Genomic DNA, 23,388 nt, shown 5'->3' with positions numbered 1-23,388 from the left:
AGCCCCTAGATTTCAGGATGTCTCTTTCCCTTGGAAACATGTGGGAGTAGATCCCTTGCTTTGTCTGGTGGGGCTGAAACTCATTTAGATGCCTGCCATGTTGCTTGCTCAAAGGGTATTCAACTCCGTCTCCCCTCCTCTCTCCATCTCTGTCTGTCTATCTGTCTCCTGTCCATTTTTTTTTTTTCTGCTAAATCTAACACCTTCCTCCCACACTGAGATAACCACTCTATTTGGGGGACAGTTTGGGGCCCCAAATTGATACATTATTTACGTAATGTATCAGTTTCTTGATTCTTTCTTCCCTACATTTTTCCAGCAAGCCTTCCTTTCCTTTACTATGGTGGTTTCCTCACAGCATCCCACTTTATATCACGAAGAACCCAGCAGGTGTGGGTGTGATTGCGAGAGTCTCAGATGCTTAAGCCTTGGAATGGCACTCTGTCCCACTCAGCAATGGGATGCATATTCAAACCTTTCTTTATGGACTGCTTTGTTCATTTACTAAGTGGACAGTCTTCCTGCTTCCTGTGCAAATGCCTCCTATCACAGAGATAAATGGTGGTGAGTGTTAGAGGGCCTGGGGCCAGATTTTGCCTCATCTGAAATCATTCTTTCATACAAGGTGCGCCAGGGTTTAGGATGCCGATTTTCCCCGAAGGATTTGTCAAGGTGGCTTAGTGCTTTGATTAATTAATGAAAAGCTGGGATTCTATATAAATGCAAATGCCACTTTCCCTCACCCATTACCTCCCTCTCAGGCACAGCTTGAGGAAAGGGGATAGAAATCAAGGCTGTGGTTTCATCTGAATTTGGAGCCTGGGATGCAGAGATGTGTGAATGTCACAGCCACAAGAATGTGACATTCATGCTGTGTGAATGTTGCAGCCACAGTTCAGCCTTGCCTTGGTAAAACGGAACTTCTTGAGGTGGGTCCCCAGCCTTTGCCACTAAGGCCTATAGCACAATCCTCTACTAGTTACATAGGGAGGCCAGAGAGGAACCTTTTGGGCAGAAATGTATGCTGAATGGAATATTTGTGTGCCCCACAAACTGATATGTTGTAATCCGAACCCCCAAGTGATGGCGTGTAGAGAATCTTTCATCACCTTTCTATGGCTGTAATAAGGTACCTGAAAAAGACATAGTTTTGGCTCAGGGTTCAGAGCTGTCTACGGTCACTTGGCCTCATCAGTTCTGGACCTGTGGTAGGACAGTGTCACAGCAGGAAGGCCTGTGGTCAAGCAAAGCTGCTCACCTTGCTAGGTAGTACAGCACAGCAGGTTGGAAGGTCGAGCATGGGTCCTTCCTTCCCCATATAAACTTTGGACCTCATTTTCTGTGTCTCTGGTAGCACACCAATCTTAAGCAAGGGGGGAACATCACAATTACCCTCCCTAAAATGTAAAAGGCCACATGAAGGGAGAGAGGAAGTGTCACAACCACTCCTCTTTAAGATTTGAAATAACTCACGTGAAGGGAAGAAGATGGAGGCAGCTGTGGAGGCCCATGAAAAGAAGGCCTGTTTCCTTCTAGTAAAACATGCTTATTTCATAGCTTCTTTTTTCCCCCCTTTTAGTTCTTTTTAGTCTGCTCTGTCCCATGAAATTTTAGCAAAATGACTGGATCCGAGCTGAACCTCTGCCTGTAGGTGGAGACATGATATTGGAAGCTGCCCCAAAGATCATAAGGTCCTGTACTATTGGCCCCTTCCCTAAGAGTAACCCACATGGGCCTGTAAATCACCTGGCCAGGAGGCACCACTCCGGGAAAACTGATGCAGCTGAATACCTGTTAAAAAGACGGAAGGATAGCTATCCCTGGATGAGCCCCATACTGATGCACAAGGGAGGTCATTTCCTCCCTGAAGTCACTGCGAAACTTCTGCTCTCTGAATTCTAGCTCACAAAAACATGACCTTTCTTCCCCCTTCCCTATCTCTTTTTTACGTACCAGCTAAAACTCTAAACCTGCTCTCCTGGACCCTCTAGGGGCTCTGTGTCTCTCTGTCTCTGTCTCTGAACCCCCATGTCCCACACAAATATGGCTAAGCAGCCTCCCTTGTTTTTCTGACTGTAACAAAATTGTTCTTTCTCTGGAGTCACTTTAAAATTCTTTTATCTCCAAGGCTAAAGACTTGCAGAAGGGGATCATGTGTGCTGACTGGTAACAACTCCGTGGTGGTGAGAGGAGGGGACAGGAAGCCCATTCCCAATATACCCTTCAAGGGCATCTTCCCAATGTCCTGAGGTATGTGCCATCAATCAGGGTGAGCTGGGCAGGGGAACTGTCTGTTAGCCGTGTACTAACAGTAGAGGTGGAATTTTTGGGAAATGACTAGGTCAGGAGGGCAGACCATTCATGAAGGAGTTAGGAGCCCAGAGCAGTTTTGGCCCTCTGCCGTGTGGATAGATCACCAAATCAGCATCTACGGGACAGAAGATGTTCCTCACCAGACCCTGGATCTGCAGGCATCTTGATCTTAGACTTCCAGCCTCCAGAACTGGGAGTAATACATCTCAGATGTTTGCAGGCCACTCACTTCATGGTGTTTCCAGTTACAGCAGCGTGAATAAACTACAACGGGAAGGAAAAGAAGCTGCAAAAACTTGGACGTCTGTACTACAAAACAGCATGCATTTGTGGAGTTTTGAAAGCACATTGGATTCTAGTGTTACACTTGTATTGATGTTTACTTTTCAGGCAAGGTAGAGAAAGAGGCAGTGAAACTGTGACAGGAAGCGGGTGTGGTTCTCACTCAGCCCACAATGACTATAGGTCTGATCCTGTTGACAGAGCAGGGAATTGCCAGGGTCAGAGTCTGTGGACTCCTGGGCTACCCTATGTCAGCTTGGGTGAATTTGTGTACAAAACCTAATCCCCGGAACTATTGAATGTCAGTGGGCATAAGCCTGGCCTTCCAGGAAATCCATAAAACTTAGGCAACGTGTGGAAACTCAGTAAGATAGATGCATCTCTAAAGTACTGAAATGCTCGTGACATAGGTGATAGCGAGTGCTGTAAATAATGTTTGGCCTCAAGTGACTTTATAATTTCCTGGTTTGTAACATTTTCCTACAAATACCGGCAGGGGGCGGCGGAGCACTCCCTTTGTCTGCTCCTTCCTGCTTCAGGTTCTCAGGGTCAATTTTCCTTCTACTGACAGCACAGTGCCCAGAGCCTGGCCCATGGATGGGTCTTAATTTCTTTTAAAATCAAATAGTATTAATAAGTAAATACATAACAACAAACCAGGTCTGATTTACATTAATCTTTGTACCAATATAAGTTGTCAGGTATAATTTTTTATTTTTTTATTAAGAGAAAAGACCACAAAGGCAAAACTAACTTGTGTTTATGAAAGTGACTGTTTTCCCAGGCAGGTTCTGGACTGGGTTGGCGGCCTGGGCTATCGCTGGCCTCGGATTGCTCAAGCAATTGATCAGGTAAAGTCTAAAGGGATACCTGTGTGCCGATGGGGGTGTGTGTGTGTGGGATGAGGGTAGCCACATTGGGGAAATGGGAAGAGCTGGGGCTTCCGTTTTAAGTTATATTAGAGATAAAAAAGGGACACCCCCGAGTGAAAACACAGTAAGCAGGCTCAGAACAGACGCTCTCTTTGGCTTTCCCCTGCCCTCCTAGCTCCTGCTCTTCACTTCTTCCCAAGGAAAGAAACCAGTGGTCAAATTGCGAATTATACTTTTAGCTTGCCACAGCTTTGCTGCTTAGGCTCTGGCCACAGTGAAATGGGTTCTGAGTCTACAGGGGTCCTGCCTCGGTGAGGGAGAAATGCTGGAAAGGAAAGGCCACGGAGCACCTGAGCAAACAGGCCTTGCCGGCTCCCTTCATCCAGTGTTATTTCTGTGAACTCATAGCTTCCCTCTTAGGCAGGTTCTATTTGGCTGTCTCTGTCTCCATGCTGAGCCCAGAATTAGGAGGCATCCCCAGGATGTTTGGCTCACCATCTTCTAGGCTTCTGTGTTATGGTAAACAACATGTAGAAAAACCAGTGCCATGTTTTTTTTTTGTTTGTTTGTTTGTTTGTTTGTTTTCCCTAGTGTTAACCTGTCTTTTAGTCTGGAGGTGTTGCTGGCCATGACACTTTATGGTGGGCAAAGGAAAAAGGATTTTTCACTTTTTTGCTTCTGCAAATCTGCTTACATCATATCACCTAAACTTTCAATGGAATATGTAGATACTTTTGTGGATGTGTGTGTGTGTGTGTGTGTGTGTGTGTGACAAAAGGTTTTAGACAAATTCTGGGTTGAGGACATGCTACCCTAAAACATGACTGTAGGAGATCAGACATGTGCCCTCCTCAATATACCTTCTTGCCGTAAAGATGTTTTGAGCTGGTTACTTTGGGAAACTGCACACAGCTCTGAAGACAAGAGTAGCAGTTACCTTTTAGGAAGGAAAAATTTCTCCCTGAAAATGACGCCATTTGTGCGTCTTTACCGCAAAGAGAAGGTAGCTAAAAGCCTGCAGAGCCGGGAAGTCGTAGAGTTACTCTGTATGACAAACCTTACCACTGGTTGTGTGTTCTTCCAACTTTGAACCTAGCCTGCCCCACAGCTTCCATTTCTTTATGGAGTCAGAGATAACCTCTTGAAATGAACTGTTACAATTTGTTCATTTCCTCGGTATCTCCTATGCGATCACACAGGAGGTATATCATTATCATTAAAGGAATATCTGTTGGTCAGGTGGTTGTTTTCTCTTTTCATTTCATAGAGCCTTATATCCCAAGTAAGAATTCACATTACCAGACCCAGGTTTAGCTGCTTGCTACGAGAGGGCCAAAACTGGGTGTCAGAACACAGACCAAGAATGGAGCCGTGCAAGAATTCGGAGTCCTTATGAGGAAACTCCAAGAAAACAAGTCTCCTGGCCCTCAGTTTCTTTAGGACACAGAATTGTTTCTAGGATGTGCTTTTGTACCCTTCTCAGCTGTAGTGGATAGGAGTGAGCTTATTTCAGATTATTCATTACAACTGGCTATTGTTACTTGTTTATATACTTCCACGGAAAAAGGTGTTTTTGCCACCTACGGCTTGTCATTGTGATTGTACGCTTCGCTCAGGTGACTTTTCTTCACCCTAGTGTGTGAATTGTCTGAGGCTCTGAATAAAGTCGGCTATCGCATGAAACTTTAGTCCGCCCCATTTTTTAGGCTCCCTTCTCCCAGGTTTAACCACCAGCTAAACAACTGGGGGGACTAGAGTTGGTGGGAGGGAAAACAATAATATTCCTGGCAGCATCCTGAGAAGGTGCCCCATCTTGGAGAAGCTTGCAACAGAATGGGCTTTTCCAGGGCGGGAGATGCTGTGAGGGAGCAGTGGGCAGGAAGGCTGCAGGCTGAGGGGGGTTTTGAACATGCATGGCGTGTGTCTTTTTCTCCTTCTGGCTAGAATATCACAATAGACCTGTACCTCTTGGGGCCATATATGACTCCCTGTTGATTAAACACTACATTTCCCATGCTTTGTATTAGCTGATGGTGCCCGGAACTGAAGAATTAAAAGGGGCTGGGACATTTTGATGCTATCAGCTCTGGCTGGGCTCTGGAAGCCTCCAGAACTGTCATGGAGCAGTTCATGTCTCCATCATCTCTGTCTTGCCTTTTTCTAAAAGTTAAAGAGCTAGACCTGGGGCCCAGTGAGGGGCCACACAGAAAGTAATCCTGCCCAGGCCATTTCCCAAAGGAGCAAATGTTATTACAATCAGAAAAGTTAGAGGAAGCATTATTTTTTTTCCCCGAATGAATAATGGTGGTTCCTTGATTAAGATTTCGGTATTTTCTGTCCCATTTCTGCTCTTAGGCAAACACTTAGGCAACTTACATAATTGGCAACACCTCAGTGGTGTGTCTGTCTGAAAACACAGCTCTCATCCCAAAGGGAGTAAGGTATTCTATTCTGGATCCAAGTATGGCTGAGCATGGCCCGGAAGCGTGAATTGAAGTTCCCCCTCTTACCATGTTCCAGTGTGGCAAGAGTATCATGAAGTTCTATAGTGAGAGACCAAAAGAATGTCTTAAATCAAGGTACTTTTCAAGTACAATGGTGGAAACATTGCGTAGGCAGTTACAGCGAAGTGGGAAGAACCCTTTCTGCTTTCAGGCACATGCTATCTGACATTCTTAAACACTGGGCGAATGGAAGTTAGAGCTCTTGTCAGTACGTTTGGAAGGGGTTCACCTAATAGGCACAAAGGTGGCATGGTGGAAACAGCTGTGGACAATGAATAGCTATTAAGCCTGCAATAATAGTTCTGTGCCATCACAGATGTTCTGCTCAGCCAATCAGACTTGTAGGATATTTAATGTAGGTTTGGCTTTTTGTCTCCTGGAAATTTCAGTGCCAAGTGTTGTCTACAGCAAAGCTGTGCGGAGTACGTGGCTTATGTCCATTACCTCTAAAGTTGGTGAGGAAAGCAATAGAAACTACAAGGCTTATTCAGTTTCCTCCTTGCTCCAGAAACATGGATATTGAGCCATACACTAACAATTTCATTCTCTTTTTATATAATACTTCAGGTTCTCAGAAGCAAATATTTGCCTCACTTTGAAATTTTACTTATTTTTTTTTCCACTTTGTACCAATCCCTTTGTACCCTTTTCCCTTCCCCTATGGAATCTGTAAAAGACGATGAAAGCCGAATCTCTGAAACTTTCTGTCAGCATCATCATCCTTCCTGTTGGATGCAATGGGGGGTCCCACCCTTCCATAGGTGGGTACCACTCCCACTTCCCAACCTGGGTCTCTCCTTGCCAGTCTCCTGGGACTCGCTTTTTATATTTCCTGTGCTGCTGTTTGTCCTGTATGTTCTTTTTCTCCCTGTACTTATAATTTTGACTAATTGCATCGCATGGTTGCTCCCTGAAAAGACATACACAGGAAACAACCTTTCTTTAGTCATTGTGCATCTGAAAATGTGGCGATTCCACATGTTTAGCTGTCGGATTTGCTTCCTATTTGTCTTCCATTCTGAAGCGTTTCTCCATTGTGTGCTAGCTTACGGCATTGCTGAGAAGTCCAAATTCTCGGTCATTTTTAATTTCTTATATGTGATTGTGTTTCCTGGGTGGAAGCTTGTAGGATAACCACAGGAATTCTGGGGTTTCATTTACTAGGTGCTGTGGGTGAGCTCTTATTCTTCAATTGGCTGGGTTTCTCCCAAATGTTTTTCTATTCTTTCTTTAAACACAACCCCCCCCCCCCATCTCTAACCAGGGAGCTATCTCCAACCGACAACCTTTTGCAAAGGAAAAACCAGGCTTTCCAATGGAGTCTCACCGGGTATATGAACCCCACACAAAAACATACCCCATGCTCATCAGGGGATGGGCAGCACAAAATGATCTCAATGGAAAAAAATGTTTTCAACAAAAGTTCTTTCGTCCATGTCCCCCCAATTTTGCTATCTGGTTTGATCTCCTAATTTCTTACCTTCCCCTAGTTATGCAGCTGCCTGTCATCTAGTGCTTAGTTTTGAGTCACAGGTAACCTTTAACCTCTAAGTTCTCTTAAACAGAAAAACCCCAGATTGGCATCTGCTGCTCAAACTGGGTCAACTGTGTTCAGCATTACTTCCTCTTGCATTTTCCTGTGTCTTTCTTTTTCTCCCTGGTTTTATTGGGGCAGGATCTCCCTGTGTGGTCAGGACTGGCCTGGAACTTGTGATCTTTCTGCCTCACCCTCCATATGCTGGTAGCAAGTACCGCCGTACCCAGCGTTTGTATTTCTTTATACATGTGGGTTTTTGCCTTTTTGATTGCTTGGTGGTTAACTTGGTGAGTGTTGGCAGAAATAGGATTTGTGTCACAAATGGACGTCTGTATTACACCTGCTACTCCCCAAGGCTCAAGAGGGATTACACCGGAGAAGGCAGAAAGGTTGTCAGGACCAGGGGCCAGAGAGGACTGTACCGAAGTAGGACTACATCCATGACTGGATGGACAGCATAAATTGGACTTGGCTTGTGTGCTGGCTAGTTTTATGTGAACTTGACCCAAGCTAGAGTTGTTTCAAAGGAGGGAAACTCAATTGAGAAAATACCTCTGTGAGATCCAGCTGTAAGACATTTTATTAATTAGTGAATGATTAGGGGAGGGTCCAGAACATTGCTGGTGGTGCTGTCCCTGAGCTGGTGGTCCTAGGTTCTATAAGAAAGCAGGCTGAGGAAGCCATGGGAAGCAAGTCAGTAAAGAGGTCTTCTCCATGGCCTCTGCATCAGCCCCTGCCTCCAGGTTCTTGTCTTGCTTGAATTCCTGTCCTGACTTTCTCTGATGATGAACAGTGGTGTGGAACCACAAGCCAAATAAATCCTTTCCTCCCCAAGTCACTTTGGTCATGATGTTTCATCACAGCAATAGAAAGCCTAGCTGAGACATCTGTATTTGATAATTGGGGCTGGCTCAGGGCTATCACATCCTGTTATGCCAAATGACTTTATTAGGTTCTGCTCAGCTCAAACAGGTGGTTATGATGAACATCAGATCAAGATAGACTGTGCTGGTAAGATGTAAGGTGTCAGTCATGTTGGTGTTAGAAGCTGAGAGCTGGTGGAGCCACAGACGCAAACCTAAGGGGCTTCTGACATCATCGTTCAGTGGACTTTGAAACTCACCAACTCACCATTTTCTTTTTTTCTTTTTTCTTTTTTTTTCAAAAGCTGGGTGATGGTGTCTTCAGAACCACTTCGTGAAGAGAATGCCAGTTGTAGGATGGTGATGTAACAATTATCTCTGCTAGGCAGCTGCATTTTCTTAAATGATGGCTATATCGGTTCACATCAGCCTTCCCAATACAAGGGGACAGCAAGAAAAATTTCTTTGTTTTAAAATTATGTTGATTAAGAAATGTTGGGGCTGGAGAGATTGCTCAGTGGTTAAGAGCACTGTCTGCTCTTCCAAAGGAGTCGGGTTCAATTCCCAGCACCCCCATGACAGCTCACAACTGTCTGTAATGTCCATTCTAGTAGATCTGACACCTTCACACCAATGTACATAAAATAAAGTTAAAAAATATTAAAGAAAAAAGAAATGCTTCATGAGCTGGGTGTGGTGGTACATGCCTGTAATCCCAGCACTTGGGAGGCAGAGGCAAGTGGATTTCTGAGAGTTCGAGGGCAGCCTGGTCTATAAATCGAGTCCAGGACAGCCAGGGCTACACAGAGAAATCTTGTCTTGAGAAACAGAAAACAAACAAACAAAAACCAAAACAAACAAAGCAAAAGTTTTATGAGCTAAGGAGAGGTCTCAGGAGGAAAAGTACGTGCCTTGTAAGAATGAGAGCCTAAGTTTGATTCCCCTGGACCCGCTGGGTATGGTGGCATATGATGTAATCCCAGGACTGAGGAAGTGGAGACAAGCATCACTCAGAGGCTCCCTGGTCATTCAGCCTTGTTTGCTTGGTGAGCTCCACGCCAGGGAAAGATCCTGTCTCACAAAGCAAAACACAGAAACAGTGGTTGTGCAGAGTGTCTGAGGAATGACCCCTAAGGCTGTCCTCTGGCCTCCACACACACACGTGGCCATGGGGCGTGTACCCATTTGCATGCCCCAGCGCTTTGCACAGGCATCCCTTTGCCAAACTCTTCCAAGTTGCAGAGGCTGCAGCAGTGAACAGGATAAATGAAACTGCCCACACGGATCCTGCCCATTATCACCCTGAGTGACATAGCGCCACCGTAGAGACCAATGTGACAGTCATAAGGGCTAGACTGGCTCTCTGGAGATGCACAGCCAATTTGGGTGGCTTTCCAATTAGATTGTTCCAGAGGTGAAAGTGGTTAATGAGCAAATTCAAATACCCAGTCCCACTAGCACATTGTAGATTGATTAACTGTACTCTGGTCCCCCATGAATTTGGTTAGCTGGAGGTCATTCCGACACTCAGCCGAGTGGGCTGTGAAGACTGGTTCTCCAGTCTTCAAACAGCCTGGTTAGACCCAAAGTCCTGAAATTTCCTTAGTGATGTCAGCCCCAAATATTTTTCTTCAACTTCTTTATTAAGCACCTCTTTTTTTCTAACTTCAACATTTGTTAATAATCCACAATCATACTTGTTTTTTAATTTCAATTTTAAAATTTTATAATTTATTCACTTTGTATCCTAGCTGAAGCCCCCTTCCTCATTCCCTCCCAATCCCACCCTTCCTCCCTCTTCTTCTCCCATCCCCCTCCTTCTCCCATCCCCCTCCCTTAGTCCACTGATAAGGGAAGTCCTCCTCCTCTTCTATATGACCAGAGCTTATCAGGTCTCATGAGGACTGGCTGCTTTGTCTTTCTCTGTGGCCTTGTAAGGCTACTCCCCCCTCAGGGGGAGGTGATCAAAGAGCCAGCCACTGAGTTCATGTCAGACACAGTCCCTGTACCCCTTACTAGGGAACCTACTTGGATAGTGAGCTGCCATGGGCTACATCTGTGCAGGGGTTCTAGGTTATCTCCATGCATGGCAAATCATATTCTTATATAGCATATGTATAAGAGGAAGCCATTCATATATTTCTTTTTTGTTTTTTTTTAGCTGAGAGTGTTTTTTTAAAGATATTATTATTTATTATGTATACAATGTTGTGTTTTGTGTATATACCTGCATGCCAGGAGAGGGCATCAGATTTCATTATAGATGGTTGTGAGCCCCATGTAGTTGCTGGAAATTGAACTCATGGCCTCTGGAAAAGCAGCCATTGCTCTTAACCCCTCTCTCCAGCCCCATATATTCATTTCTTAATTTATTTTTACATAGGGTCTTCTTATGTGTGCTCCAGCTGGCTTTGAACTTGTGATCCTTCTGCCTCAGCTTGCTAAGTGCTGGGTAATGCTGGGTTCAAATACATCTTCAGACTTAAATACCGGATTCTGTGTGTCCATGAGAAAAATATGGCAGCTTTGTCCCCTCAGACTGCTGGTGAGCTGGTGGCTCTTTGCTTCATTATTTTTTGGGCAGGGTGTGTGGGGTAGGGCTCTCGGTAGTGGGACGATGAGGAAGAACAGTCTGCAATTGGCAGGGAAAGGAAGGAAAGGCGGGATGCGTGTAAGGAAGTTTGGGAGATGGATGCATGCTTGGAACCTTCTTCATCTTTCCCAACCGACAAGTGAGCCACCGTGTCGGGGTCTTGTCATGGAGCGCTTTTGACAACAACGCTGAGCACACGAGCTGATAGCTGCGTTAAGGTGAACCGAGCACAGCCTTTAGGGCCTGGCCATAGCTTTTCTGTAAAAACATGCTGACAGAATGTGGCTGCTGCTTGGGCCACAACGCCTTACAGCCATGCTTCATCTTTCACAGATACCAGCTGGCACTTATGGAGACAGGCAAGTCCTTAGGTGACAGACTTCCTGGTGCCAGGACCTCTTACTGGGAAGTGAGTTTACACCAAAGGGTGGGTATTGGTGGCCACACATCCGGCCTTCCGTCTGGGAACCAAAGAGTCTGGCGTCAGGCTCATACTGTGAAACCTCCCCCATCCCCAGAAAGGTATAAGAAGAGACCCCTACTACTGCTATGTGAAGCCTGATTCCATTCCTCAGAGCCCTCACCACGCTGTTGCCTATCTGCCTGTCTGTCTATCTGTCCATAGTATTAAATAAATCTCATGGCTTCAAGGAACAATCTCTGTCTGTGTCCAGTATGGTAGCTAAAACCTTTCATTTTCTAAGGTGCATCACTAACTCAGCAGAAGGACTCCAGGCAGAGAGAAAACACAGGCTGTGTCCTGTGGAGCTTTTCTGCTCTGCTTCCTGACGCTAGAATTATATTCTTGGCATGTGGGTGTAAAAGAAAAACTTCCTCTTCATAAGCAGCATTTATCTCTCTATTCACCGTTGCCTCCGAGTTCCACTTTCTCAAAAGCTGTGCAGTGGGTGAAGAGCCTTTAAAAAAAAAAAAAACAAACAAAAATGGAAGTATGGCTTTCTAAGAGTGATCCTCTTTCTATTCTGTTGTGTCCTCCTCCAAGCACCATAGCTATGCAATGCTTTGCTTGTTCATTGAATCAACTGTTACTTATTAAGACCTTGCTAAAGGCCGAGTTCTGTTCTCTGGGGCATCTGTCTATTGCTTGGATATGCACCTTGTATCCCTTATCTCTCTAAGACTTTTAACATGAAGGGGTGTTGGATTTTGTCGAAGGCTTGTCAACATCTAATGAGTTGACCACGTGTTTGTTTGTTTTTCCTTTTAGTTTGTTTATACGGTGGATTACATTGATGGATTTTCATATACTGAACCATCCCTGCATCCCTGGGATGAAGCTGACTTGATCATGGTGGATGATGTTTTTGATGTGTTTTTGGATTCAATTTGTGAGTATTTTAATGAGTATTTTTGCATTTAGAAAGGAAATTGATCTGAAATTCTCTTTCTTTGTTGAATCTTTGTATAGTTTAGGTATCAGGGTGACTGTGGCCTCTTAGATCACTTTGGCAATGTTCCTTCTGTTTCTATTTTGTGGAATAGTATGAAATGTATTAACATTAGCTCTTGTTTGAGAGCTAAAAGCTAAAAGCTCATCTGGCCCTGGGCTTTTTTTTTTTGGGTTGAGAGATTTTTAATGACTGCTTCTATTTCCCTAGGGGCTATAGAGCTATTTAAATTGTTTACCTAATCTTGATTTAACTTTGGTAAGTGGAATCTATCAAGAAAATCGTCCATTTTATTTAGATTTCATTTAGATTTTCCAATTTTGTGGACTACAGGTTTTTGAAGTAAGACCAAATGATTCTTTAGATTTTCTTGGTATCTGTTGTATGTCCCCTTTTCATTTATTTTATTTTATTTTATTTTATTTTATTTTTTTAGGTTTGAGTTTTAATTTATTGACCAACTGTAGTCGACACACTCAGTGACTGTGCATTGTTGGCCAAGCATCTCCTTCTTTTTATTCTTCAGTGTCCCTGCTCCATTACATGGGTATGTATGTTCTTTTTTTTTTTTTGAGAGATATTATTTATTTTTATTAGTTACATTTTATTAACTCTGTATCCTAGCTGTATCCCGCTCCCTTATTCCCTCCCAATCCCACCCCCTCTCCCTCCCTCATCTCCTCCCTGTTCCTTTTTCCAAGTCCACTGATTGGTGGAGACCTCCTCCCCTTTCATCTGACCCTGTTTTATCAGGTATCTTCAGGACTGGCTACAAAGTCCTCCTCTGTGGCCTAGCAGGACTGCTCCTCCCTTGGGGGGTGGGAAGGTCAAAGAGCCTGCTATTGAGTTCATGTCAGAAATAGTCCCTGTTCCCCTTACTAGGGAAAACCAATTGGTTACTGAGTTACCAGGGGCTATATCTGAGCAGAGGTTCTAGGTTATATTCATACATGGTCCTTGGTGGAGTATCAGTCTCAGAAAAGACCCCTGTGCCCAGATATATTTGGTCCTTGTGGAGTTCCTATTCTCTCCACGTCATACTAATTCCCCCTTCTTTCATATGATTCCCTGCACTCTGCTGAAGGTTTGGTCATGAGTCTTAGTCTCTGCTTTGATATACGGCTAGGTAGAGTCTTTCAGAGGCCCTCTGTGGTAGGCCCCTGTCCTGTTACTTGTTTTCTCCTACGTCCAATGCACCTCCCATTTGTCTTTCTAAGTGAGGATTGAACATCTCACCCCGGATCCTCTTTCTTGTTTATCTTCTTTAGGTGTATAGATTTCATTATGTTTATCATATCTTATAGGTCTATATAAGTGGGTATATACCATGTGTGTCTTTTTCCTTCTGGGATACCTCACTCAGAATGATCTTTTCTAGATCCCACCATTTGCCTGCAAATTTCATGAATTCCTCATTTTTGATTGCTGAGTAGTTCCTTTTCATTTCTAATTTTGTTAATTTGGATACTGTCTCTCTGCCTTTTAGTTAGTTTGCCTAAGGGTTTGTCTATCTTGTTGATTTTTCTCAAAGAACAAGCTCTTCGTATTGTTGATTCTTTGTATTGTTCTCTTTGTTTCTAATGTGTTGATTGCAGCCCTGAGTTTGATTCTTTCATGCCGTCTATTCCTCTTGGGTGTGCTTGCTTCTTTTTGTTCTAGAGCTTTCAGGGGAGCGTTTAAATTACTAGTATGAGATCTTTCCAAGTTCTTTATGAAGGCACTTAGTGCTGTGATATTTTCTCTTATCCCTGCTTTCATTGTGTCCTGTAACTTTGGGGATGTTGTGCCTTCATTTTCACGGATTCTATAAAGTCCTTTATTTCTTCCTTAATCCAATGGTCATTGGGTAGAGAGTTGTTAAGTTTCTATGAGTTTGTACGGTGTCTGTTGTTTTGGTTGTTGTTGAAGTCTAGCTTAAATTCATGGTGATAGATATAGGGGATTATTTTCTTGTATCTGTTGAGAGTTGCTTTGTGTCTGAGTATATGGTCAGTTTTGGAGAAGGTTCCATGAGGTGCTAAGAAGAAGAAATATTCTTTTGTGTTTGGGTGAAATGTTCTTTAAATATCTGTTAGGTCCATTTGATTCACAAGTTTTGTTAGTTTCCTTATTTCTCTGTTTAGTTTTGTCTGGATGACCATCCATTGCTGAGAGTGGGGTGCTGAAGTCTCCCACTATTACTATATGGCATCAATGTGTGATGTTTAGTAATGTTTAGTAATGTTTCTTCAGATATGGGTACCCTCACATTTGGGGCATAGATGTTCAGAATTGAGATGTCCTTTTGGTGGATTTTTATCTTGAGTATGAAGTGTCCTTTCCCATCTCTTTTGATTAATTTTGGTTAAAAGTTTATTTTCTTAGATATTAAAATATCTACTCCAGCTTTCTTCTTGGGTCCATTTCTTGGAACATCTTTTTCTAGCCCTTTACTCTGAGGTAATATTTATTTTTGTTGCTGAGATGTGTTTCTTGTGTGCAGTAGAATGATGGGTCCTGTTTTCACATCCATTCTGTTAGCCTGTGTCTTTTTATTGGAGAATTGAGTCTATTGATGTTGAGAGATATTAATAACCAATAATTGTTAATTCCTGTTATTTTGAAGTTGTTGTTGTTGTTGGTAGCATGTGTGTGTGATTTCCCTTCTTTTGGTTTTGCTGGTGTGAAATTATTTATTTCCTGTGTTTTCTTTGGTGTAGTTAACCTTGTGTTATCATATCTTATAGGTCTTATTTTCTGTAGGCTGGATTTATGGAAAGATATTGTTTAAATTTGTTTTTTTCTTTTGTTTTGTCCTTTTGTTATTGAATATCTTGTTTTATCCATGTATATGATAATTGAAAGTTTTGCTAGGTTTATTAAGTAGTCTCGGCTGGCATCTGTGGTTTTTTAGAGACTGCTAAACATCTGCCAAGACCCTCTGGTTTTAAAGTTTCTGTTGTGAAGTCTGCTGTAGTTATAATAGGTCTGCCTTTATATGTTACTTGGCCTTTTCCCCTTGTAGCTTTTAATATTTTTTCTTTGTTCTTTCCATTTACTGTTTTGGTTATTATGTGGTAGGAGGATTTTCTTTGTTGGTCCAATGTATTTGGTGTTCTGTAAGCTTCTTGTACATTTATATGCAACATTTTCTTTAGGTTAGGGAAATATTCTTCTATGACTTTGTTGAAAATATTTTTAGGCCTTTGAGCAGGGAATCTTCTTCTTCTGTTCCTATTATTCTAAGATTTGGTCTTTTCATGGTGTTCCAAATTTCTTGGATGTTTTGTGTTAGAAACTTTAGATTTGACATTTTCTTAGATAAATGTATCAGTTTCTTCTATTGTATCTTCTACACCTGAGATTTTCTCTTCCATTTCTTGTATTCTCTTGATGATGCTTGCATCTGTTATTTCTGTTCTCTTACCTAGGTTTTCCATCTCCAGGATTCCCTCAGTTTATGTTTTCTTTATTGCTTCTATTTTCATTTTTCAGACCTTGAACAGTTTTATTTATTTCCTTCATCTGTTTGTTTGTATTTTCCTTAATTTCTTTAAGAGATTTATTCATTTCCTCTTCAAAGGCCTATATCATCTCCATAAGATTGGATTCAAGGTCATTGTATGTGTTTTTGTGCGCTCATGCGTGCACACGCTTTAGCTGTGTTAGGATACCTGGGCTCACTGTAGTAAGATAGCTGGATTCTGGTGTTGCCATAATGCTCTGGCTCTTGTTGATTGTGTTGTTATGCTGGCCTTTTGACATCTGGTTGACTCTGGTGTTGGCAGGCCTTCGGTAATGCAAGAAGAATTGTGGACCAAAAAATGGGGTGCTGGGGAGCAGGTGCACTTTACTGCTGCTGGGAGTGCTTCAGAAGGATCAGTGGACAGACAGAAGGTTGGGGTGGGGGTGACAGGTCTTACCTGGGGGTCCCTAATGGCAGCAGAATGCTAGGCATGCAGATAGAGATGTGGGACAGAATGGAGTGCACAGGGACAGATTGGAGCTCACCACTGCTAGGTTTGCCGGGGGTGGAGAGGGAGGGAGGGGGAATATGGCAGGCAGGAAATTGGGGGTGGTGTTCTCACTTGGTGGCCTGCTGATGGTCTCACTTGATGGTCTCACTGATGGCAGCAGGCTTCTGGGAACGCAGGTAGAGCTGTGGGTCAGAAGATTGAGTGCACAGGGGACAGGGTGTAGCTCACTGCTGGGCTTGCCTAGAGGGACACAGCAGGCAGCGGATTGGGGCTTAGGGAGTCTCACATGTCCATTCCAGGTGGCAGCAGGCCTCTGGAGATGAAGGCCAAGCTGTGGGCTGGGAATGGTGTGCACAGGGGACACACAACACTTTTTTTTTTTTGTCTCTATTTCATTATTTTTTGCCCTGGTCTTTATTTTTCTGGTCATCAGCTACTTTTGTGTTTGTCCAGTTTTCCTAAGACCTTGGGGTACACAACTACTTATTTGTGATCTCTCAGATTTTTTTTGATATAATTAGTAATAGCTATATATTTTCTTCTTAGAGCTGCCTAACATTCTGTAAGATGTAATTTCATTTGATTCCCTGAAATTTTAAAACATCCTCCCTTGTTTTATCAGTGGTTTATTGTGAATGAAAGATGGGGACATGACTGCACCTAGTTATGGTTGAGAAAGAAGTTTATTGCAGATATGAGGGAAAGTGCAATTAGAGGAATCTGGAAGGGTCTGGACTGAAACATGGCCAGCAAACTGAGAAAGAGAGAGAGAGAGAGAGATGAGGGTAGAGTGAGTGAAGAGAGAGTGAGAGGTTCCAAAACCTAGAGTTAATTCCTGGGGCTGGGGCAAAATCACCAGACCACATTCCTTTCAGAGCAGGGGTCCAGCAGTAGTCCCCTACCCAGATAAACCTCAGGGTATGGCTGGAGTCACGTAGCCAGCCCCTAAGAAAGCCCAGAGGATGTGCAACCCCCCCCCCCCCCGCTACAGCATATAACCTGCATGTAACAGGGCAGTACTAGAAGTCAGGTGTCCCCCAGGTAGCCAGGCCTAATCATTTGAGGTCTTGGCGCCTAAAAACAGACCAATCATTTTAAAGGTTAGCTTCCCTAGAGACCCTCTTACCCAGTCCTGTAATGCCAAGGCCTGCACTTCCCCACTTGCATTTTGTCCCTTTAAAAACGTTGTTCTCCTGGAGTGTGGGGTCACTTGCCCCTTTGTCTTTGTAAAGGGTGGCCACCCAGCTTGAGCTTGTAATAAAAGACCCTAGTGTGTTTTGCAACAGACTCAATTCCTGTTGGTCATTTGGCAACTCACGAACTGGGTATTACAAGAGGGAGGAAAGAGAACACATAGAATCTAAGAGACCAAGGAAGCATGTTGTTGAAATGGTTAGGTTTTATAGGAATCAGAGAATCTGGGAGAAGGGAAATGCCAGGGCTGAAGAAGTTTAGGGTAGTGGGTAGGGTGTGCCATCCAGGATGACTTTATAACTGGTACTTGAGATACTGAGATCCTGGCTGCCAGTATCCATGTTAATATGTTAAATAGGCACCTCAGTTAGCCTTTTGTTCATGAGTCTGTGGTAGGTTAAAATCAGGCCCAGAGCTTAGAGTTTCCCCTCCTGCCACAATGCAATCTCTTTCAAGAAGTGGGTAGCCACTGCCCTCCAAATCATACAGAGTGACATAATAGCATTCCTCTTCCTCTGTCCCATCTATCTTACTGGATTTGGAACTGTGAGAGTTGTGGGCTTATCCTGAGGATTGCCAGTCTTCTTGTGCTGCAATGCCTGGATTGCCTTTTGAGTGAGGCTTATGTTTCCCCTCTGAATTTCAGAGAGACACATATCAGAGACACATGTGTTTACCTGGATTTCATTCCTGCCTGTGGACATGCAGTTCTTTTAGAACTAGTTTCGAAAAGACCCTTCGTTCCCAATATGTCTTGACATTCTGGTGAAAATTTTTTGACCTACTCATTTCTTGCTGTTTTTGTTTTTAGAGACAGGGTCTCACTTTGTAGTGCAGGTTTGCTGGGAACTGACTATGCAGGGCAGCTGAGCTTGATCTCATGGCTATCCCCCTGCCTCAGCCCCTTCAAGTGCTGGGATTACATACATGGAGCATAAAGTTTAGCCAGCTGACCTCATTTTGTTCTGCTTTGTTATCCCAGGCGATGCTGCCATTGGCGATACCGATGTGAGGAAAAGCTTACGGCTGAACTAAAAGAAATATTTAACAAAGCAAGCCATGTGAAATGTCAAGTATTTCTGGATGGCAGCAGAATATGACCCCACTTTATATTCAGTGCTTGTATGATGCAAGTTATGTTTTAGCTCAACGTCGGCCAATTTGTTTAGTTTACCGCTTGGCATCATGTGCTGAAAACATGTAGTCCTGTCAAAACAAACAGAGAGATAACCCCCCCCTCGCCCAAAGAATATTGTAGCTCTGAACATTTAGAAACATGCTATTTGCCACAGTCCAATCACCCATCAGCTGTATTTCTTTTAAGACTGATGTTTTTGACCCACTGGGAAGAGTCCATTATACTTCTAGTCATCAATGAATAACTTGCTATTTGTCACATAGGGTCATGGCATCTGTTTCAAGACTTTAACTCAAGGAATTCTTCAGCCCCAGATTTGCCTTACAGGGAAGCTCCCAGTGCAGGGAGGTTGCTGCTCACAATGTCATGGCACTACAACATTTGGCAGAAACTGCAGGAGCTGTGACAGGCTGTCCAATGCAGACCGCCCATGGTCTCATGCTGACGAGAGAGAAGAGGGAATGCATGCTCTCCAAATCCCAGTGTGATGCACCAGCGTCAGTCACACTGCAGTGGTGAACACAGTTTCAGAGAGAGAGCCTAGAAGAGTTTCTCATCTTAAATCCATCCAGTGGGGTACGCATCACCTGGTCTCAGCTGCTCTGTACTGAGCAGGCAAGGTGGAGCCACGGCAGAGTCCTGTTTATAGCAGTTATTTAGAGAAGTCTGAGAGGTAGAGAGAGAGAGAGAGAGAGAGAGAGAGAGAGAGAGAGAGAGAGAGAGAGAGAGGAAGAAGCACTGGCTGTAGGTGATGCCATGCCATCATCTCAGAATTCAGTTTCACTCCCACTTGATCTTTGTAGAGCATCCAGTGTACACAACAGTCTGCGCCTGTACTGGGAGAGAGGGGTGTAAAGAGGAACACAGAAAGGCACCATCCTCATTGGAACAGATTTTATAACTCAGCAAGACTTTGCACGAATTCAACACTGAAGAGACTGTGCAGCGTTAATACAAAAATATGAACTTTTATTAAATAGCTCTTGTATTGGAGGGAGCTCCTCATTGTTGCCCTCAGTTTCAATGCTTCATTGTAAGGAATCATGAAATTCAGCAAAGCAGTTATAATCATGGTTGTGATTTAATTGCATATTGTGCTGGCTGGATTTATGTCACCCTGACACAAGTTAGAGTCATTTCAGAGGAAGAAACCCAGTTGAGAAATGCCTCCACCAGAATGGCCCATGGGCAAGGCTGTGGTGCATTATCTTGGTGATTGATGTGGGAAGAGCCAGCTCCCTGTGGGTGGTATCACCCCGGGGCTCGTGCTCCTGGATGCTCTAAGAGAGCAGATTTAGCAAGCCATGAAGAGCAAGACAGTAAGCAGCATGCTTATGGCCTCTGTGTCAGCTCCTGCCTCCAGGTACCTGACCTGTCTGAGTTCCTGCCCTGACTTCTCTCAGCAATTGAGCTTGACCTGGGAGCTGTAAGCTGAAATAAACCTTTTACTCTTCAAGTCAGTTATGGTCCTGATATTTCACCACAGCAATAAGAACATTAACTAAGACATTCTTATTAAAAATGCTTTATTATAGCAGATATTAAGACTCATAACCAAACCATCAGCAGAGTGCAGGGAATCATATGAAAGAAGGGAGAGTTAGCAAGACCTGGAGAGGATAGAAGCTCCACAAGGACCAAATATATCTGGGCACAGGGGTCTTTCATGAGACTGTATTTCCAACCAAGGACCATGTATGGATATAACCTAGAACCCCTGCCCAGATATAGGCATGTGGGTTCTCTAGTAAGGGGAACAGGGACTATTACTGACATGAACTCAATGGCTGGCTCTCTGACCCCCTTCTTCCCCCACCCCCACCCCGAGGGAGGAACAGTCCTGCTAGGCCACAGAGGAGGACTTTGCAGCCAGTCCTGAAGATACCTGATAAAACAGGGTCAGATGAAAGGGGAGGAGGTCCTCCCCAATCAGTGGACTTGGAAAGGGGCAGGGAGGAGATGAGGGAGGGAGGGTGGGATTGGGAGGGAATGAGGGAGGGGTCTACAGCTGGGATACAAAGTGAATAACCTTTGATTAATATAAAAAATAAAAAAATAAATAAAGATGCTTTATTATTCTCTAACAATTTCACACATGCATATGATATATTTTGAACTTATTGTATCTCCAACTCTTCCCTCTTACTTCTGTTGGGTCTTTCCAGCACAGCCTCTCTTTCCTCCTTGTCCTCCTTGCCCTCGTCCTCCTCCTCCTTCTCCTAACCTACTGATTCCAAATAGTGCTGCCTATATGTACATGTGTGTGAGACTATCCACATGATCTAGTGATCATGAGCAACCTACCAGTGGCCAGATCTCATACCTTTCAGTCAGCTTCATCAACTTCCAGCAGTTCCTTAGTTGGGCGTGGGGCCTCCTGGTCTCCTGAGCCATGCTGGACACTGACTGATGTCACAGCTGCTTTGAGTTCATGAATGAAATAGCCTCTCATGTCCAGAAGCCAAGTGTCTCACCACATTCCCCTCTATCCTGTGGCCCTTTAAATTTTTCTTTCATTGAAAATAGATTTTCTTTTCCCTCACATAATATATTCTGAGTATGGTTTTTTTCCCCCTCTCCACTTTCAGTTCTGTTCTATCCCCTCTCCCATCTGGATCCACTCCCTTTTTCTCTCATTAGAAAATAAACAGGCTTCTAAGGGATAATGATAAAATAAAATAGAATAGAATAAGATAAAACAAAACCTAACACATCAAAATTGGACAAAACAAATGGAGAAGGAAAAGAACCCAAGAGAAGGTACAAGAATCAGCAGCCCACTGACTTTCACACGCAGGAATCCCATAAAAACACTAAACTGGTAGCCGGTATATATGCTCAGAGAAGCTGGTGCAAAGCCATGCAGGCCCTGGGCATGCTGCCCCGGGCTCTGAGTTCACATGAGCTTTGCTCATGATGGTTTAGAGGGCCTTGTCTCCTCTGTCCCCTCTGGCTCTTACACTCTCTCTGACTTATTCCCTGAGCTCTGAGGGGAGGGATTTGATGGAGACATTCTGTTTAGGCTGAGTGTTCCAAGATCTCTCACTCTGCATAATGTCTGGCTGTGGGTCTCTGTTTGTTTTCATCTGTTGCAGGAGAAAGTTGTTTATTTTTTTATGGGTTATTTATTTATTAGCTTTTAAAACTAATTTGATTTACATCTCAGTCATAGCCCCTCTCTCTTTCCCCAGTCTCACCCTCCCTCCCACATCCCCTGTCCCCTGTTTTTCAGAATAGAGGAGCCTCACTACCCAGACACTCCAGCTCATCTATTTACATGAGGACTGAGTTCATCTTCCTCCCTTGTGGCCTTGTAGGGAAGTCCCATCAGGGGAAAGTGATCAAAAAGCAAGCAACATAGTCCATGTCAGAGATATTCCCACTCCCCTAACTAGTGGGCTGACATGAAGCCTAAGATGCCCATTGGGCTTATCTTCTTGGGTCTGAGCATTGTAGTGTGTCTATCCTGTACTATATGACTAAAATCTGCTTATAAGTGAGTATATACCATGTGTGCCTTTCTGTGTCTGTGTTACCTCACTTTTCTAGTTCCATCCACTTGCCTGAAAATTTCATGATTTCCTTTTTTTCAGTGGCTGAGTAGTAAATGTGTAAATGTACCACAGTTTCTTTATCTATTTTTAATTGAGGGACATGTAGGTTGTTTCCAGTTTCTGGTTATTATGGATAAATCTGTCAGAATGGCTAAGATCAAAAACTCAAGTGACAGCACATGCTGGAGAAGATGTGGAGAAAGCAGAGCACTCCTCCATTGCTGGTGGGAGTGCAAACTTGTACAACCACTTTGGAAACCAATCTTGTGCTTTCTCAGAAAACTGGAACAGCCATACCTCAAGACCCAGCCACACCATTCCCAGGTATATCTGAAAGATGCTCCACCACACAATAAGGACATTTGTTCAACCATGTTCATAGGAGGACGTTTTGGTTTCTTTAAAAACTCAGTTATCTTATTTAAATATGTTTTTGCTTTAATCCCAAGCATGGAATTTTAGTTTGGGCTTTAGTTTGTCCACAGCTGATAACTGCCTCCTGCGGGGCATGGTCTTTGCCAGCCGATAATGGCCTGCCTCGTGCAGCACAGAGAGGGGCATGGTTTAGGACTCTGAGGGATAAAGTCTGGAGAGAGAAAGAGTGTCGTGTGTCATGTGGCATGTGTCGTGTGACAGTTTGGAGAGACCAGAGATGGAGAGTGTGTGGCTTGGAGAGACACAGGAGAGACGCTTCATGGCGCATTGGCTTGGAGGAGACTGCTTGCTGCGTTTGCTGTTGATAGAGATTGGTATAGCCCCGAATAACCCGTAGACCCTAAACAGCCAGGGAGAAGTGAAGGGGTCTGTGCCCTCTCTCCCCACTAACCTTCCCTCTCCTACCTAGGGTTGGGAGGTTGGAAGGGAGAGGCTTTAAGGAACCCCAAATAAAAAAGAGATTAAAAATGAGCACAACAACGTTTCTCTGATGACAGGAGAAACCTGTCTACTCTCTACTCTGACCTGTGAGTAGAGCAGTATGTCATATCCTTTTGCTCTCATGTTCTTTCTGATCCCTCTTCTGTGATGGTCTTTGAGACTGGGGGGAGGGGAATGGTGATTAATTTAGGGATTTAGGGATGAGCACCACACCATCACTTGTTTTCCTTGCGTTCTGACCAGTGTCTTAGAGTAAACGATCTATTGCTATGAAGAGATACCATGACCGTGGCAACT

The 23,388-nt window shown here is 43.8% G+C and overlaps 1 long non-coding RNA gene across 1 annotated transcript; it reads left to right on the top strand.

Moving 5' to 3' along the window:
• Positions 1-2,124: 2,124 nt before the first annotated feature.
• Positions 2,125-20,391, top strand: LOC132656633 (uncharacterized). Its single transcript, XR_009594350.1, has 5 exons — positions 2,125-2,250; positions 3,380-3,446; positions 12,193-12,313; positions 12,810-12,920; positions 18,506-20,391. It is a non-coding gene; the product is annotated as an uncharacterized LOC132656633 (long non-coding RNA).
• Positions 20,392-23,388: the final 2,997 nt, after the last annotated feature.

This window comes from Meriones unguiculatus, chromosome 9 (genome assembly GCF_030254825.1).
Source record: "Meriones unguiculatus strain TT.TT164.6M chromosome 9, Bangor_MerUng_6.1, whole genome shotgun sequence".
NCBI lineage: Eukaryota > Metazoa > Chordata > Mammalia > Rodentia > Muridae > Meriones > Meriones unguiculatus.
Note: the sequence above shows the minus strand (reverse complement) of the source record. Positions and strands in the feature narration are given on the sequence as shown.